General features: G+C 46.6%; 1 protein-coding gene across 1 annotated transcript in view; it reads left to right on the plus strand.

Moving 5' to 3' along the window:
• The first annotated feature begins 14,435 nt into the window (after positions 1-14,435).
• The window catches only part of LYST (lysosomal trafficking regulator), a 96,798-nt gene continuing 91,877 nt past the window's right edge, over positions 14,436-19,356 (plus strand). The window contains exon 1 of the mRNA XM_005239146.4: positions 14,436-14,764. The gene's annotated coding sequence lies outside the window, so the exon portion shown is untranslated. The remainder of the gene's footprint in view (positions 14,765-19,356) is intronic.

Genomic DNA, 19,356 nt, shown 5'->3' on the forward strand with positions numbered 1-19,356 from the left:
GAAAACAGCCCATTCAGCTCTTGACAGACCATTTCATACCAGCCTGCCCTGGGTACTGTTTGCCCACTGCTCTCTGCAGTCACGGCTGGTGATGAACTGTTTTCCCACCTCTCCCCTGCCCCCTGCCCGGAAGCATGCTGGAAGCTGGAGAAGCACAAACATAGTTCAGAAAAATAATGCCCAAAGCCTCTCATGCCTCACTGAGAGTTTACATAAGGGTGCATAAGTTTTGCATAAGACAAGGGGTTAAATATTTCCAGTTAATATATGCAAATGGCACAACACTGCAGGAATCTGCAAGCGATCAGCTGCATCCTTGAAGACCAGAGCCTGGGGTGCTGAGGGGAAGAATGTTGCCCCTTGTGCTTACATACAGTTTATGGACTTTGTGAAGACTTAGTAAAAAAGGTGATGTTGTTAATAGTTAACCAAGTCGATAACAAGATAGGAAAACCTGTTAATGAGTGCGGCTAGAGCAATCTGCAATATGATGCATGATGTCCACATGATACACAGACAAATCCCAAGGAGAAGTGGGCAGAGCATCACAAGCGGCGTGCAAGGCTTCCTGACTCACTGCACAAATAATAGTCAGGGGAGTATCACTTGGAATGATTCCTTCCAAAAAACAGTGTTATATAAGGACAAAATTCACTCTGGTTGTGGTAGGTTTGATTTCATCTTTCTCTGCCCACCCTCGGGGTGAGAGCAATAACTTGTGCCAGGGAGCCCTTGACTGGGCAACATCCAGGTCCCTGCATGTTGTGTTGACTGGACCCTTTCAGTATGCAAACACTACGTCATAGGGAGCACAGGCAAAGAAAACTGGTTTGCCCTGGGATGCGGCCCTATGGCGTTCAGTCATTATCCCCATTTCAGCCCTGCCTCTGAAGAAGGTGGCTGCTTTGCTTATGGCCACGGCCTAAGGGCACTTAATTCCCTGCTTTTCCATGAGAGAGGCAGATCAGCTTCTCAGAGACAACCCCACTATCTGTGCCACGTTTGTGCTAGCCCCGCCAGCCTGTGCATCACAGCAACATTTCTGCTCATTAGCAGGGCATAGTTTTGAGAGACCTCTGAATCGTCATGGGCATCCTCTTCTGCAGGCCCAGGGAAGGGCTGCCGCTCCCTCCTGCCTTTCACCGCCTGTCTGTGGGCCTCACTCAGCAACAGCAGCTGACGGTCTGTTCAGAGGGAGCTTTCACATCTGTCTGTAACCATAGTGACCAGCTTGGTCCCAGTGGTTTGGATTTCCAGGAGCTAGAAATGCAAGTGCATGTGTAATGTTTCTCTTCTGTGGCACCTTCTCCCTTTCTGTAAAGTACCTGCATGTTCTCCTCATACTATGGTCATGCAGTACAGCAGACTTACGGAAAGCAGTTCCCCTTGTCAATTTTAAAACACTTCTAGAGCCTCTTTTTTATTTGCAAAGGAGAATCACTTGGCTTCCAAAGTATATTTGTAAAATAACATGACTTCTGTGACCATCCTTCATCCGCTGGATTTATATAAATAGCTTCGGTAAAAAAAAATACACGAAGGATTACTAATAACAATCATCTTAAAAGGTATCTGTCTCTTCTTCCCTTTTGTATTACAAACTGCGCATTTGCTGGGTAGTTTCCCTTTGCATTAAGAAGACTCAATACTGCTGCTTGGCTTCCTGCCACTTTTTGTTGCTTAACTCCTTTTGATAATTAGCAGCTCTACTGTTTGTTAGGTTTGTATCAGTTTAATGAGGCATCTCCACTGGGCACTGTTAAATCTGTCTCTCTTGAGCAGCACTCCTCATGTTGACTGATGAGTTTCTCCTGTCTCTGCAATCCCGTTTAGTCAAATCCCAAGCATCTCAGCCTGAAATGTAGCAGTCAGGTTACTACGTTGTAAGTAGCGCAGGGAAGTGGCACTCCCCATTCCTCCTAGTCGGAGGCTGACCCCGTAGCCCCCCTACTCCCATGCATGAGTCCAGATCCCACAGCAACTCCTGTGCAGGGAAAACACCATCCTGGCCACTGAAGGCTTTGCCCATCCCTGGGGATCTGTGGGCACGGTGGCACATGGGTGAGCCCCCAGCCTGAGAGAGACACACTGATATAAACCTTTTGAAGAGAAGCTATATAAAAGCACCAACTTCTTTGCAAATTATTTGCGTAATGAAGTTAGAAAGTTACTGAGTGTCCGAGTGACCAAATGAGGTGATGTGGGTTCTGCTGGGGCAAGGCAGCACAGCCTGGAGAATTATTTTTCTGCCTCTTGAGCTCTGTTTGGGCTGTTAGGCTGATTATACTTAGTCTGTCGTGTACACAGCTGCTATGGGAATACATATTTACATATTCGCTAAAATAAATATACCAGCTTTGATAAATGCATCTCTTTTCAATGAACCTGACCAGCTAGCATAAATTAGTAGATGCTAAAAGCAGAGATATTAAGTAGAAATTTCTCACTTTGTGTGTACAGTAGATGCCAGTAAACTTGTCACCTTTGCCATGATAGTGATACCTATACCGTAAGCGGTCTATAGGCTATAGTCTATAGGCTAACACAATGCTTGCCCTGTGGAGATGGAGGAAAGGAGGGGTTTCCTCAGGACAGTTAGATTTAAAAATGTGAATTTAATCCTTAAACAAGACAGAGCGTGTAGCTGTCACACAGGCAGAGCTCCCACCATCCCAGCGATCTGCAGCTCCTCGCTCCCCTCGTTGTCCAAGGCTCAGTATTGCAGTGACAGAGCAGCTCTGGCCACGCTGAAATCTCTCAGCTTCCATGGAAATGAACTGAAGTGGAAAATACTAAACACTTTCCGAGAGTTACTTGACACTGCAGGCTGAAGCTGTAGCAGTCTGTCTTTTATTTATCTTTCATTTGCATGTTGGCCGTCTTGCTGAATGGACTGTGGTGTGTACTTACGCTAAGGCCACTCTGAATCACTCCGGCATTAAGATGTCCCGATAACACCTCGGTCTAAATGAAGGTGCACCTGCGTAGTGGCTGTATGGTCTGCAGAGCCCAAACTACGCTTGATCATTCTGAAAGGCTGGGCCCAAACCAGCACATGCTGCTCCTTTGCTGGGGGCTGTCAAATAAAGGCGTTCATGAAGTGACAAGCTAGAAGTTACCATAAAATCTGATAAATGGAAGGAGGAGGCAAAACAGAGCAAGCAAACCTAATTACCTGCACACTGTAACTGGTCACTGGCATTCTTATATTCCCTTCAGACAACAGATTCCTTTTCAAAGAATAGACATACAGCTTATGATACCTGATGCTCGCCACAAACTGGAAAGTTTGGAAACCGAACCTCAGGGCCTGTGCCTACTGAAGTCTGACTAATGCTTTCTGTCTTTGTTACACTTACTTGATCCACGGTTCAAATAACAGCTCAGAAACTGACCACATAATGTGATAAAAGGGAGGTTTGTCTGTATCAGACATAACCTTTGCATCTCTTGTGCCCAGTCTCTCCCTGGGGGAACTGGCATAGCTTGACAGGACATGAACGATAAAAGAAATGAAGTGTTTCCAAATATTTTACCCATCCAAGAGCCATCTTTGCTCAAAGTTACCCTACTGCTGTTTTCTCTTTATTTTCTACCAACATTTACAAAAAGGGGTTCTTTTTATGTACATTTCAGGGAGCCTTTTTTCATAGACCACTTTTAGGCAAACTCACTAGCAGGCAAGTGCATAGCGGAAATAACACATACGATTTAACCAATGTTAAAGTCACATGCGACAAATAATGAATTATGGATAGTAGAAGGCAAAAGAGAAGTCACAAGCCCAATGCAGCATTTCAGTCCTGTTTACAACTTCAAATGATGGTGCTTAGATTCAGATCTTTGCTTATTTGCCAACAGATTGGCAACCTTTCAGGTTTCTGTGAGCCAGAAAGGAATGTCACTGATTTCCCTTTTCTAGTTCTTCCTCTCCATACCTTCCTTTCCAGCCTAATAAAAGCAAAAAGGAAAGAAGAAAACTAAGAAGATAAAAGAGACAAAGAATCAATAAATGTCCTTTAGCTGAAACTTCAAAAAGAGCAGCCACTAGCCAATGCACGCTGCAGGGGTGCCACCAGAACTGCCAGGAGTTGCCACCTTTGCTGAAAGACTAAGCACACAGAAGAAGCAGCGGGTGCCTGCGAGAGGCAAACGGCTGCAGCACCTTCGCCCCGTCCCCCGGGGCCCCGGAGCTGAATGAGGCGCACAGAGAGCCCTGCTTCTGCTCTGTGTGTCTTGTGGTTTAACGCACGGCTTTGCTTTCCAAAAGCCTCCATTTAGTATTTCTCACAAGTGTTTACGATCACATGTATTAAATTCGTATGTGGGCATGGGTAGAGGAAACACAAAGCACGTTTTGATTAGTTGCAGGAGAGTCTGAGGCTTGGAATAAACATATCACCTCAGAATTTGTCATACCCCCTCGTGGGGACCAAGGTTCTGTCTTTTATATATAGCAATCAGCCAAAATACATAGTTGTTTGCTTTGCGCCTTCTGGCACAGAAATTGGTGTGATACTGATCTAACGCCATCTCTGTTCAGGGTCACGCTGCTCAACATCTGCTCTGCACGTGCCAGCCTCTGTCTCCCTGGCACCAGAGGCAGAGCCGGCTGATGCAGGGAGCTCATTTAAGCAGAAGCAGGGAGGCAAAACGGGCTGACGTTGTGCTCGGACTGTGCTGTGTCCCTGCTTACCCCTGCTGCAGGTCGGCTATCGAGCCAAACTCTTTGCCGTCCCTTTCTCTCACTCCCTTCACTTCCAGCCAGCTTAGCTGCCTGTTCTTCCACTTGTCCTTCATCCATGGCTTGCCACCTTCAGCCTTTATTTCCCACTCTACCTCCTTTCCTCCCCTGGATAAAATACCGATGGTCTCTTGACTGCTCTCTCCTCCTACCTTTTACCAGCGGACTATCTGCAGCACAAGCCCCTTGGAGCAAAGGCTGCCTTACTGCCAGTTTGTGCAGTGCCCACCAGCCCATGCCCCGTGGGGGACAGCCCTGCCTTCCTACCCGCATGGATGCACCCACATGGATGCACCAAGGTGGTTTTGGCCCCTGCTGCAGACGCTGTCTCTGAGATCACAGCTCACAGGGGAGCTGCCTGATGATGAGCATCTTCTTCCAGCGGTAATTAATTCTGTGACAACTCCCTTAAGTCTTCACCGCTCTCTTTTACCCCACCTCTGCTCTTCTGCAGCTCCATGGCTGTTCCACGCTACACCTCCAGCTGAGGAAGGCGCTCCCTGTTCTCCTGCCCAAGCCTTTACAGGCTCGGTGGCAGCCCCGGGCATGATTTCCTCACGCCCCTGGGGCTGGTGATGCAGAAGTGGCATGGGAGGAGCAGGGACAAGCCACCCTGTTTCTCACAAGCGAGTAGAGCTGTCCCAGGCTGGTGGCCCCTTTCTGCTCCGCTTTGCCAGGCTGTTGCCTGCTGCCTCCTCACCCGCCCGAGGTGAGGGAGCTGCCTGCCTCCTGCAGCAGCCCCGGCTGGCTCAGCCTGTCGGAGCGGCACTGGGAGACATGAGACACGGGCTGGCATCGCCACCCCAGTGCCTGCTGGCATTGGCGGCTGCTCGTCACCTGTCTGCCGGCTTCTGGGGCGCGACGTGGGCCTGAATGGGGCTTGCCAGGCTTGCCTCCGGAGCCCCATGGCAGCCAGTGCCACGGAGATCTGGGGGCTGCCCTGGGGCTGAAGGGGCACTGAGCCCCACCGCAGGCAGCAGAGCGGAGTCTCGTTCGCCCAGGCTCGGGAAGACAAAGCAGAGCGCTCGAAATTTCCAGGTGTCCATTAAATCAATTTGGCGTCCATTAAAATCAACCAAGATACTGTTTTCCTGCTGGGGTTTGGAGGGGGTCTTACAGCAAAGAACAATGCTGGGGATGGGTCTGTGAGGAGTGGTCCCAGAGGGCCGATGCTCACGTAGAAAAGGCAGAAGGATGCCTCCCTCTCTCAGGACCTTTCCAAAGCACTTTCCAGTCCTTTGCAGGGACTTTGCAGTGGTTTGTCATCCTCCCTCTGTAAGCAGCAGCCTGGCTCTTGCTGTTACCCTGGGATCATCGTCACCTCCGCTCCCTCGGTGTGGGGACATCAGAGGTTCCTGAGGGGCAGCTCCTCCCACCCTCTGCTCCAGAGCAGCCAGCAGCCAGAGGCAGCAAAGCTGTCCCCTTGTTCCTGTAAGAAGTGAGGTGAGCCTGATGCCTGTCTTGCACCTCTGCCACACGGTTGTACCTTGTACCTTGTACCTTGGCGGGGCAGAGTCTCAACCCTGAGCTGCCTGGGCAAGGCGCTTTAACCCCCGGCTCGGAGCAGGCGGCCACCCTCCGAGGTGCCTGCCCACGGAAAAGCCACAGCAAAGTGAGCCCAGGTACTGCTCGGAAAGGCCGAGCAAACCACACTTTATCTGCAGCATTTGCTTCTTACTCATGACACGATGCCGCTCAGCCTGTAGCCTTATTGAGTACTTTAGGAAGACGAATACTTTTTGGCAGTACCAGCCGGATGATCCATACCTATTTGGAGGCAAATTTCATGCTGGAAAGTGCGTGTGTAGCTAGCTGCCCGAAAGGAGACAAAGGCAAAGCTTTTCACTATTACACAGAATGATTTTCTTCTTTAAAATGATGCAATTATAATGAGCCTGATTCACTACCTCTCTTTAAAAAGTCATACACCTTCAGAGGTAATGATCTCTAAATTTTAATTCCATTTCTAAGTGACTTGGTTTGACCTGTTTTGCTAGAAAAAATAATCCTGCTCATGAATACCATCTGCCCATTCAGACTGCTTGTGTACTAAATAATATCTTCAAGGCTGGAGCTTACGGCTTTAACTATCACATGATACATAGTCCCATGCCTCTTAATCAGAGCATCAAGTGATTTATTCAATGTGCTTTTTTATTTCCTGCCACGGCCTGCCCTCTCAGAAGTTTCCAGCAGCTCGAGGCAGCCGGAATCCACGCTCAGGGCTGTCTCCTTTCTGGCTGGCAATGCTTTTATAAGCGGCAGCGCTTTCTGTGTGAGCTGGCAGTGTTTCTCCCCTTGCAGACTTCCCACAAGGTGGTGAACGGTGTCAGACAGAGCATATAATCCCACAGCAAACGCAGCAAGACCACCACTCCCCCACCCCCCCCACCGCCCGCCTCCAAACACTGCAAGCTGCTTTAAGGCAGGAGGTCACTTATTTGCACCACACCTGGCACAACATGGCCCTGAGCGGGCCAGCCTTTAGGCAGCATCGCCGTGTAAGTGTTATTAGATTGGCAAGATGGCACGAGTAAAACAACTTGGTGTTTCCGTGTCGCACTGCTACAGAAAAGCTCAGCCTGTAATAGATTCAGGCACTGGCGTTTCTGTATTTCCACGGCTGTGACCTGCAAATGGCATCTCAGGTGTGGCACTGGGTGCTCACCCCAAGCTCGCTTGTAAGCTGAGCAGCTGCAGTGATTTAGATGCACTCAGAGCATTCATATAGTCAGATTTTCTGCTGGAAGTGTAACTACACCTAGTTACCCAAAACTTGATCCAATCACCAGACTTTAAATCCAGCGTTTTGTACATTAAAGGTGCTCCTGACACTTTGCAGCTCTACTGAAAGGACGATTCAAAGTTCTATTCAAAGAACAATTTGGCCAACAATGCAGGAATATTACGGAAAGCAGGGAAAAGAGAGATTGTTGGGTCCCTACTTTTAGATGTTTGTTTTGTGTAGGACAGGGTGCAGTGACTTCTTATTTCACGTCAGCTGTAGCTGAGGTTTATACCCCAGACCCACCTTTTATGTGAAACTGCCGTTTGCCACCAGCGCGGACTCACTGCGCATCCAGCAGCGCGCCAGGCAGGGATGGAGAAGAGGGGATCCTGCCCGATGGTGTGCGCTTCTTGGTGGGTCTGGGAGGCAAAGGTTGGAGGGCAAGGGCATGAAGCGAAGTTAGAGCACTAACCGAAATTCAGCCTTCTTCTAGGCTTGAAGGACAGACCGTGTGCAGGGAAGAGGGCATGATGCTGTGTTCCCGTGGGAAACGTGTCTCCAAACACATGGCAGGTCTTGGCCTGACGGGCTAGATTAATGACAGGCAATGATATTATACCATGCTGACTCAAGGGCTCCTGGGTAGGTCCTACATATAAACTACGTTTCCCTAGCGTTGATCACAACATGACCTGTCTTCCATCACCTCTGGCACTGATTTTGGTGGTAGAACCACTGATGACTTTCCCACTGACTAACTCTCCTGGAGCATCTGTGCCACGGTCAGAGAACAACAGGCTTTCCCTCTCCCTTGGATCACTAACAGACACGTTTCTGCCTTTCCTTTCTGCACTGTAGGCCTGCCTTTTTGGGTCAAAGTGGTTTGTTTGTGAAAACTTTGCTTGTGAAATCAAGGGCCTCGCCACATTAAAGATTTGGCATAGTGGACAGAGACCTTGAAAGCATTTTTTCCCATCTTAAAAGTTCTTATAATCCTGTAAGCTAAGGAAGGACGTCACTCCCTCTTTCCTAGGGCAAACAGAGACCAAAGCAACCGAGGGAAAAATTGAAAACCTGAACATTGGTCTCCTGACTCGTAACTTGCAACTATAATCACAAGACCATCCTTCCTCCCACTTTAGTAATAAAAAGCAGCAACCAAAAACAGAACGAAATGAGACAAAGATGTTTCTTTTTCATTGGTAAGTGCTTAAATATTAAGATTAGGGATGTGGGCTGCTATTTGGTTTTATTTTAGATCAAGGTGAAGTTAAGGAAGGGATCTTCCTTAGCATCTCCTTTCAAAATGGGTATCTCCCTGACTGTAGGTGCACAATTTGATTCTGGCCATTTTATGAAAATGACAGCTTTGACCTGTGGCTGAGTTGCACTGTGTTCGTCCTCCGAGCAGAATAGAGGAGCTTTGACATTGTCCAGGGTCAGGAGGGAGGCTGTTCCGAGGGCAGTGGAGCATACAGCCGAGGATACCGCCCCCAGCCTTTCTTGACTCTCAGATGACGTTCTGCATGTTTGTGTTTTAAGTAGAACATCACACTGGCGCTGAAGAAGCAGAGCCCTCCAGGATGAGTCATTTGTGTATCCTGTGATTGTGGTTTTATTTATCAGCCTGCCAAGATAAAGATTAGCAGCCTCTGAAGGATGACTAAGAATTGTGATATGTTGCAGCAAGATCAGCATCAGCTGTCTACGTTGGTACTATCTTCTAGTTGGTATTATCTTCGACTTTTTGTAATCTTCCTCATCCATCTCTTAGAGTTGTTGTGTTAACAGAAACAGACATCTAGCTTTCTTAAAGGGCCTGGCATTGCTATCACCGGCCGGGACAGCATTGGTGCTACTGAGGTGACACTTCTTGTGACATCCAGGGTGTTAGGGCATGATTTCCTGAGCATGTTCAGGACGAGTAGGATGTGTTAAAGCAGCTGGTATGCAGCCTGCATGCCACAGGGGAGAGCCTCTGGTCTCCAGTATTGCCTTGTGAAAAATTCATATTCAAGAACGGACCTGGTAAGCCAGCACTAGCGTAAGCAGCCCTGACCTTGCTTGTGCATGGTAAAGACATTATTCCAGATGCCAGGGCCTTTCTTCTGTCTCCATGGTGTTCACGTCAATGCTGCCTATAGTCATGGTGACTTGGACACCAGTCCCAGCTACCTGAAGCAGCAGCCTCTTCTAAATTTTCAAACAGGAGCCCTGTTGTACAAAGGGAGAGGGTGGAGTGCCATTATAACCTGCTGGCCTACTCAGTCCCCCAGTGCCAGCACCAGTTTAAAGTCTTTTTCTTAGAAGAGGGATGGAGGTAAATGATCAGCTTTCATTTTCCGCCGGTCATGGATAGCTGGGAGATAGTTGAGTTGATTTCAGGACACACCAGAACTGTGTAGGGAGAACCAGAGATTGAAAGATGGCTCCTGAAATTCATGGTGTTGTCGTCAGACACCTTCAAGCAGCAGCCTGATGGGCTGCACCTGAAACAGCTCTTTGCAATGTCTTTTAGATCCAGACTCTGGCCATAAACTGATGTTCCTGGGTCCCAAAATGAAGGATAGCAACTGCAGAACTGCCAGATGGGAAAATTAATGTAACTGTGTCCCCATCAGGAGCTTAGCACTGCTGCATCACAGCTTTGCCAGCTGGAAAAGGAGCACGGGAGTGGCCACCTGAAAACTTCTGTTTCCCTCTTGGCAGTATCCCTCAGACAGTGGCTTGTGGCTGGGAGACCTGCAGCAGCGTTTGGGGCCGGAGGTGAATAGTGCAGCAGCACTCCAGGGAAATGCAGGTAGATACGCTCCTCAAGCAACCCCAACAGGGACTTTAAACCATCCGTCTGACCTTCTTCCCCAACAAACGCTGGAGAGCTGTAACTTATACCGATGGGTGGTGGTGCAGATGTTAGAGGGCTATTGTCAAAGGGCTGGGACATGAGTATCACATGGCTGGACACACTGCCTACAATAGTAGCCCATATACTCTCTTTCCACTGAACTACACTGGAGCTATTGTTACCATCTTGCTGAGCATCTGACTGAACATATACAACAAACACTGATGAGAATTACTTCTGACCGCTTGGGTAACCACGTATAGTTTACTTGTGTTTTCAACTAACTCTCTCAGCAGGATGAAAATTAGTAGAAAGTGCTGAAGAAAATGGCTGAATAAATTTCTGGAGCCAATAACTGATATCTGATACCAAGCTTTCCTCAGGAAAGGAGCTGGAATGCATGAGTCAAGTAAAAGTTATTTAGAGGTACGATCACAAAAAAGTGTAATGCAACAGTCAGGAGATCAGTACAGAGAGAATCCAGCAGCCTGTCAGGTAACGGTAATTGTATAATGTGGTATTTGCAATGAATGCATTTAAAGGCAAATATTAACCGACCCTTCTGATAAAAGATCGGTTTTATTTTTCAGCCAATGCATAGGCTTACAAGCAGCGTAAACCAAAGCTATTCATAGCTGTAATATACTTGTGGGAATCCCAATCATTTTCTGTAATAAAGATAGCCAAAAAAATACCTAGTGCAATAAAAACTGATGATCTCTGTGATGTTTTATACCTCATTAATGATTTGGTAGACAGTCTTACCTTCATTCAAAGTGAGTAATATGCAATTTATTTTCTATTTGTTGCCAGTATAAAATACTTGGAAAGAAAATCCCAAATACCCTGGGCTGTGAAGTATGCACAGTACTAAGCTGAGCTAATGAGAACATCCTGCAACTAAAAAAAGAAAGAACAGTCTTCTGCGCATCAGGAATAACAAAAGGAGCGAGAGCTATGATCATATTAGATTAAGCTGTGCAGCCCCTTACTAAGTGCTGATCAATAGAGACGGATTTAGAAACAAACGTAAGTCATTTCCAGTAACAGAAGCAAGCGGAGGGCTCAGAAATAGCATAGCAACAAACATGTTCTGCCTGGAGGATGCCATTTCCATCACTCCGGCTCCACTGCCGTCAGCGGTGACACACGCAGGCCGTGGCGATGGTACCCATTCAGTGCTGAGTGCATGAAGCATTCAGGCTTCTCTGTTCCCAAATTACACATATTTGCAATCTGGCCTGAGCAGAAGCGTCTGTTCCAAACTGCACTCATGGCAAGATTTATGTCCTACCTGGACCAGAGCCAGCAAGTGACAAACTGCCTTTGTACAACACGCACATAGACTTGAAAGCCTGATGCTCTCACTCTATGTCAGAGGACCATTTCCAGACTTTTGGATGCTGCAGACCTCTGGACCTTCATCACGTGGTAGTGCTTGTCTTCCACTATGTTGGGCACACCATCAGGGTGAGCAGGATCTAAACTCTACCATGGCTTTGGACCTCTGCGCTCCTGCTCAGCATGTGGTTCCTCCGCCTGCAATAGTCACTTACCAGAGTGAGAAGACCCCCCTCCCCACCGCGGTACAACTGCATGGGTCCTGGGTCTTCCTGGTGGCCTAAACACACCCTGTACCAGACCTCCAACCCTATAGGCACTCTGGCTTCCCGTTCCATAGGCAAATGATAGCTCAGTAAGTGAGAAGAAGATAGGCTTGTACAAGTTTCTGACAGACCTGTGCATAGCTTAGACGGCACCTGATGCACACAGCTCTAGGTTACCCTCACAGCTCACTTCAACCTCATGAATCTGGGTTTTCTTCAGTTCATATCAGTCCTTCAGTGAGCCCAGAGGCGTTCCTTTCCTTCTTGAGCTGGCTTCTTCTATCATCAATGGAGAGCAAGGGAAAGGGGCACTTTCAGGGGCCAGCTCACCCCACTTATGCAACATACATAATATTATAACATACATAAATAAGTATTAGGATGGACTGATTTGTCTCCTGGAGGTTCTTATCTCTCCTCACTGACTGTATAAGAATTTGTTTTAGACTGCATGTCTAATTTATTGGGGGGAGAAGTTAGATGAGACAAACCTCAAACCTTGTCTGCCTATTGCAGATGTCCGGCTTCCAAGCAAAACTCCCAAGAGCCATTAAAACTTTTACAAATGCCCGGGCAGATGTACAAACAGATTTCCTGGTCATCTGATGAGATGGAGATACTACGGCACCAGCGCAGGAATTGTTTTAGGTTTCTGTGTCAGACAGAAAATTCCACTGTAGTATTTCATAGCCTCCTGTGCCAGGTTTTGTCTCTTTGAAATTGAGAGGCAGCTTTCTCTTGGTATAAGAATAGGAAGGGCTTTTATATCTGGAGAATTTCCAAGAGCTTGCCAAAACTGAGAAGTCAAATTAAATAGCGATTACATGTTTTCAGCAACGTCGCACTGGCAGTGATCTGTTATCTTCTTCCTTCACACCAGCTGCTCCTTGCACAGAGATTGCCTGAGTTACCACTCAGAAAACTACAAATCTGGAGTAAATCTTCTGAGGTTCAGGTGATGTGGGCCTGGTGACTATAAATGCAGACTCAGGCACAACACAAGTGTGCGCAGCCAGCACCTATGTTGTTTAGCGAGGGCATGTTTAGCACTTAGCACAATCTTTTTAGCTGCCTGCATTGTTTACTCACCCTCCTGCACCATTGACAGAAAAAGCCTGCAGGAATCCTTTTTGCCTTTCTTTCTTTCTTTCTTTCCCTTCTTTTCTTTTTTTTTCTTTTTTCCTTTTTTTTTTCCCCTCCAGCAGCACTGCAGACACAGCAGCGCAACCAACTCAAAGCTCTGCCTTCAAGGGGAGGCTTGAGACTGGCATGCAGACTGAAATCCAAGTGGACGGTGCTGCCCTTCATCTTGCCGGTGTCTGTCCCCCTACTCCCTTGTGGTGGCACAGTACTCATGACTACGCTGTCAAACAGGTCGGCAAGCTGATCTGGTTGAAAATTTGCCCTAGAAAAAGAGCAGATTGGTTTTCAGCTGGGTCAGTGGGCTGATCCTGCTGACTGCGAGGTCAGACAAGCACGAGCGCTCCCCTTCCAGCACCTGGGCTTAGTGAAACCGTGCCCCGAGATGTAGCTGTGACTAGGCAGGAAGTAAAAACACCAAACATGCCCAGCAAATATTTGAGGCAAATCCCAAGACCATATCGTACTGACAGGAGAAGACATAAAGGTAATTCAGTATAGGGTTTATATTCATATAATTGTAATGGGTAAATTGGCATAGTGATATGTGGCAGGGGCACTCAAAGAAGCAGTCTAAACCATCGATTCTTCATGAGAAACACAAATATGACATTGACAGCTCATCTCAGTGCTCAGGGAGCTGGTGACCTCTCAGTTCTGGTGGTGCTTTTGGCACCTGGCTGCTGCCAGCGCCTTCCCAGGGCAAAGGCAGATCACTGTCCTAAAGGCTTGGTGGCTCCGGGTCTCCCCCCTCCCATTTAACTGAAACCAGCACACCGGCGTTAGCCGTGAGAGAGCTGGTGCCTATGCAGGTGGGATCAAGTAATTTGGTGGTTTAGAACAAACATAATTCCTTTATTGTGACTGGAATAAGGGGATTCTGGCCTTGCTGTCCTGGCAGATGAAAATTTAGGAGACATCTAAAGCTGCAGGCTCAGATGTATGTGCAGATTTTGATCTGCATGGTTTGATCACCTTTTTCTTTTTTTTGATGTTGTGCTTAGAGAAACATCAATTGGAGACCAGAAACTTTTCTTTGATAATCAGCTCAGATTTGCTCATTGAAGGTTTTTTTGGCAGAACAGGACAGAGTTTTGAGTTCACGGTCCTCTCAGTTCATGAATGTGGCCTTAAGACTGAACTGTTCCCTTTTTCTGTGCCTATACACAATACTCAAGCAAACACAATGGAATGGCATATTGGAAAGCTTTTAGCCTCTTGCACCACTTAGCACAATCTTTTTAGCTGCCTGCATTGTTTACTCACCCTCCTGCACCATTGACAGAAAAAGCCTGCAGGAATCCTTTTTGCCTTTCTTTCTTTCTTTCTTTCCCTTCTTTTCTTTTTTTTCTTTTTTCCTTTTTTTTTTTTCCCCTCCAGCAGCACTGCAGACACAGCAGCGCAACCAACTCAAAGCAAAACAAACCAAAGCAACCTCCAAATTCCAAATCTCTGCAGGACAGGCTGCTTGTGTGAAGCTGAAAAGGAGCCAGAGCATATCAGCAAAGAAGCTGTGATTTCATCCAGCAGCCTGACAGAAACTCCGAGGCTTCACTGCAGCAGTTTGTGCAGACGCAGCATCATCCCTCTGACTGGGTGCGTGTCAAATGCTAGCAGAGGAGTCCCCAGAAGGAGGATGCCCATGTAATTCTGTGTCACTGTCCCCTTGCCTTTTAGTTGCAACTCTCTGAGGAAACCAGGTATGCTCTACAGGTTTTTAAACAGTTTTTATTCTTTAGGATGATGCTGAATTTCCAAGGGAAGGGTAAGCTGCATGGGGAAATGGGGAAGGTTGATGAGAGAAAGAAAGGTCCCCAAGGAGGGTTATTCCCCTCGACGTGGAGCGATGGCAGTCAGGTTTCTTGAGGGAGGAGGTGCAGGAAAATCAGCCCGAGCAGAGGTGGCTGGGGGACTTGCCTGGGGTGCAGGTTGGCAGGGATTCTGGCGAGGCTGGCATGAGGGCTCAGGGGTGAGTAGCAGCTGTCACACGTGCTTTGGTGCTTGTCTGGGGACTGATCGGAACTGGGGGCTGATATTTGTGATTTGGATTCTGTGAGTCAGGTCAGCAGACAGGGAAGAGCCATGGGCCAGGTGGGGAAGAAGGTTTGGGATGGTGTGGGCTGGGCTGGGGAAACACTGAAGATTATAGCAAACCCGTTTGCAGCAGTGTGACTCTGGGGTGACTGCTGAAAGCAGGAGAGTAACGCTGACAAAACTGTGCACAGGATTTGGCCTTATAATGCAAAAATGAGAAGATTTGGCAGAGGGCCTGGAGGGGTGCTGGGAGCCAGTCTCTGGATATATAAATGCTTGTGTTTCTAAAAAAGTCTGTGCTGGTTGCTAGATAGATGTCTGAAGCCCTAGGAGCATGCATCACCTTTCAGAGGAAACAAAGAGGCTGTTGCATTTCAGACAGTCTCCTCACTGAATTATTTAATGCAACTAAATAACTACAGAGCTCCACCGAGTTACATAAAACTCCGAAATTGCCTCATTCCCTTGCCTTGAATCAATGCTCTTTTTCTCTTTCTGAATGCTGCATTATAGCATCAAATGGTGGCTTGGAGCAATGCTCAAGATACTTGGAGAAAGAACAGAAAACATAGTAAGATGAGCATGGAGGGGAACTGACATAACGCTGTCAGAAAGGTTCAGACCGCTGCTGGTCGTGGGGAAATGACAGCATCTGAAATAGAGCATGCTTTGTGCCCTCTTGTTTCTTCCGAGCTAGTGCCCGTCCAAAAATGCTAATCTGGAGGCAGCACCACCTAAAGAAAAGCAGAAAAGCACAAAGGCTGAGTGTTGTTACAGTGACTACTTCATGTGCTGGGTTTATTCCAAAGCAGGCGATGCAAACCCTGTGCACCATCCACACCACACCGGCTCCCTTCTACCCTTTTGCTTGCTCAGCATCATCATTCTCCCTGTCAGAACCCCCGGCTGTGCCAGAGCCGAAGCTGGTGTACGTACCAAGAGGGAACCAAATGCCTCTAAATGTCCATTCTCTGGAGTTGCTGGGCTGGGGGGAGCAGTTTGTCCCCATTAGAGCATCCCTAAGAAAATGTCCCATTTGCAAAGCCGACAAAAGCTCCCATGAACACCGGGACAGGTGGGGGACAGGCACTGAACCGGCCTCTCACCTTCCCTGACACCACGCCAGTACCTCCTGCACAGGGGGACAGGCAGCCACGAGCCCCCCAGCACCAGGACAGCATTGGAGAGCAGCTCCGTGACTGCTCTGTGCTTGCTTCACCCGCAGCTAAGGAGCACCCCGAATGCTCCTTAGCATTGCATGCATGGAGGTGGGTTACTGCTTCTGAAGGTGGAGACATCCAACGCTCTAATCAGAAAAAAAGTGTCTGCAAACAGTGAACATTTACCTTTGCTGAATTACCTTTCCTTTTCCAGCAAAGATAATTCACTAAGAAATTCATGGCTAGACTGGAAACAACAAATTAGATTGCTAATCAGAAATCACAGGGAGAAATGCAGTATGAGTCTCATGCAGGAGCAGAAATGTTTTGGACAGGTTGGTTTGTTTATTGTTAAGTAGAGTTAATATATTTGCAAAAATCATGGTCAGTTTGCCAGAAAATTATTATCTCATAATTTAGTCATAGTGTTGTGATTAACAACTTTGTGTTGTTGATCTGGCTTATGTATTTTCCTTTAAAAAAAACCAACAAAAACTAATCAATACAGAGTGACATCCTTTTTTTTGTGAAAGACAGAGTTTTTCTACTGAATCTTTCTAATGCTACATTGACTGTAATGAAACTCATGAAGTTTAGAAAGGCCCAGCTTTAAGAAAAAAAACAAAACAAAAAGAAAGACAGATTATCACAATTATCACAAGAAATGCTTTACGTTTATATTTTGATATCTGACCTGAAGTGACCATAAAGAGTTGCAGAAATATTGAACAAATTGGTAGAGACTATAATACGTAACATAATTATCAGGTGCATGAACATATGTGATATAATGCGGAAAAATCAGTGTAGCTTTTGTAGAAAAAAATATCTCACAGCTCTACTGGAGAATTTTGGGAGGAGGGAGGAGAGTGGAGTCACCAATGAAGACTCAGAAATCTGCCCTTGGGCTTGTGTTGTTTGACATAGAAGTTACCTGGAAAATGAAGCATAGTTTGAGGTGAAAGAGTTTCCTGGTGGTGAGTAACTCTAGGTAGCAAAAATGAAAGTCAGCTGAGAAAAGGATTTCAAGCTATGAGTTATTGGGTTAAAACGGCAGAAAAAAATAATCAGTGGTGATAACAGCAAAGGGAGGCACCCCAATCAAAACAACCCTAACTCAGCCTGCAGAGAGAGGAGTGCTGAAGAGATGAGCCTTATTGCTTGGGTGGAAGAGAGTCCTGAGTTACGACACACAGTTTTATGAATTGTCAGCCCAGCGCTCAGTGGTGGAGGAGGAAAGGGTCTACAACATTAGGATTTTTAAAGGAAAGAACAGAGAGGAAAACATAAGCATAGTATGCAGGAAATGTACGGTGGACTCACATCTTGAATATTGTCTGCAGCTCCAGTTCTGTCACGCTAAAAAGAACAAGAAAAGGTTCAAAGAAGGGCAAGAAAGCTGAAGCAAATACTACACAGCGAGTGATTAAATAGTTTGGGACGCCAGCACGAAACAAAAGGAGCAGAGGGGAGATTTGACAATAAGTCTTAAAACCATGAGCAGCACAGAGACAGGGACTAGAGAGTGATTATTTCCTCTTTCGCAAAGCAGAAGAACTAGAGGAAGTCAAGAGAAAAGGGCAGGTAAAAAGTCCAAAACAAATAATAAGTGCTTTTTAGCCAGCCGTGTAACTGAGCTTTGGAACGCTGCAGAGCTTGCTTGGTGCCCAAGCGTTACATGGGCTCACACAGCTACTGGACAAATCAATGGAAGAAAAATTAATCAAGGTCCATAAACCATGAGGACGCCACGTCTGTCCCAGCACATTATTGAGCCGCAGGCTGCTGCGAGCTGGACCGGGTACCACGTCCCCATACGCTTGTCCTGTCAGTGCAGCTTTCTGCAGGCAGCTGTGACTGATGCTGGGCTGAGCGGCTCTTCAGTCTGACCCAGTCTGGCCATTTTTAAGACACAATTGGAATTCATCAGAGAACTGAAACAGTGAAAAAAAGCCATGGAGGTATCTGCATTGAAACAAAACCAAGAAGTACACACACACACACCCCTACACCCCCCCCCCATCAAACCGAACAGCCATGAAGAATGGTTAGCTGTCATAAGAATAATGAGCAGTATCAGACTGTTTCAACTGTGTCCAGGCAAAATGAGTCATTTCTTTTTTCTTCTGAAAGGAAAAAGGAGAGAGATGCCAGGAGTGGGAAGAAGAGGGTGAAAGAATTCAGCATGAGAGCTTGCCTAAGCTTTACCCAGAGAAATATCAACTCTCATTGCCTCTGCTATACAGGCAACGGTGTTTGGATCTGCGCTTCCCAGATCTACCACTCTGATTATATGCTCCTTTGAAAGACAGATTGTTATCCTGACAAATTCTAGGGGATTACCTTTATTATGATATGAACAGATCAGCAAGTCCTGACAAAAATGTACCTATGGCAACAAGGTCATTTTCAGGGGCCTCCTCATGCTTTTGTGAATTACCTAACTTTGGTTTTGCTTTCTCTTTAGAAAATATCCACCCATCCTAAATGTTGCAGTCCAGTATTAATTCAATGTTTTAAGAAGACCAAGGCAAAAATTCAGAAATGGTGTATAAGTGGTGAAAATGAAAATCTACTAGGACTTTTCCTATGAAACGGTACTAACAGGAGATTTTAAAAATAATACTACTTCCTTCTATGAGTTAGCTAATTTTGTAGTGTTTCTTGGGAAAAAATAAATATAAGGTATTTGTTACTGTGAACTGCAGCTATGCATTTTGCAGTGGATTAGGAAGATAATCAGCTAGTCCAGTATTTTCGCATGGGCTGCGGATCCAGCTAAAAATAATGGTGGACCACATAAGGGCACATGAAAACTGCAGCCTGACATGCATTTTATGGAGATTTCACCTCAGTTTCACCTTTTGAACTCAGTTCAAGAACACATCCTCTGCCTGATCGTTTATTGTCAAACAGGGACAAGCCTTTAGACGCTGGTACAGGCACACGATGGCGTGTAACTGGAAGAGGCTATGGTCTGGTCTAGTTCATACATTGGAGAGCTGTGAGAAGGTGCAAATTAAAGTTCAGAGTCCTGTATATAGCTTTTCATACCATTTGCATTTCTCATTAGGCTTTTCCTTTCTTTGTAGAGGGAA

This window comes from Falco peregrinus, chromosome 7 (assembly GCF_023634155.1).
Source record: "Falco peregrinus isolate bFalPer1 chromosome 7, bFalPer1.pri, whole genome shotgun sequence".
NCBI classification, from domain to species: domain Eukaryota; kingdom Metazoa; phylum Chordata; class Aves; order Falconiformes; family Falconidae; genus Falco; species Falco peregrinus.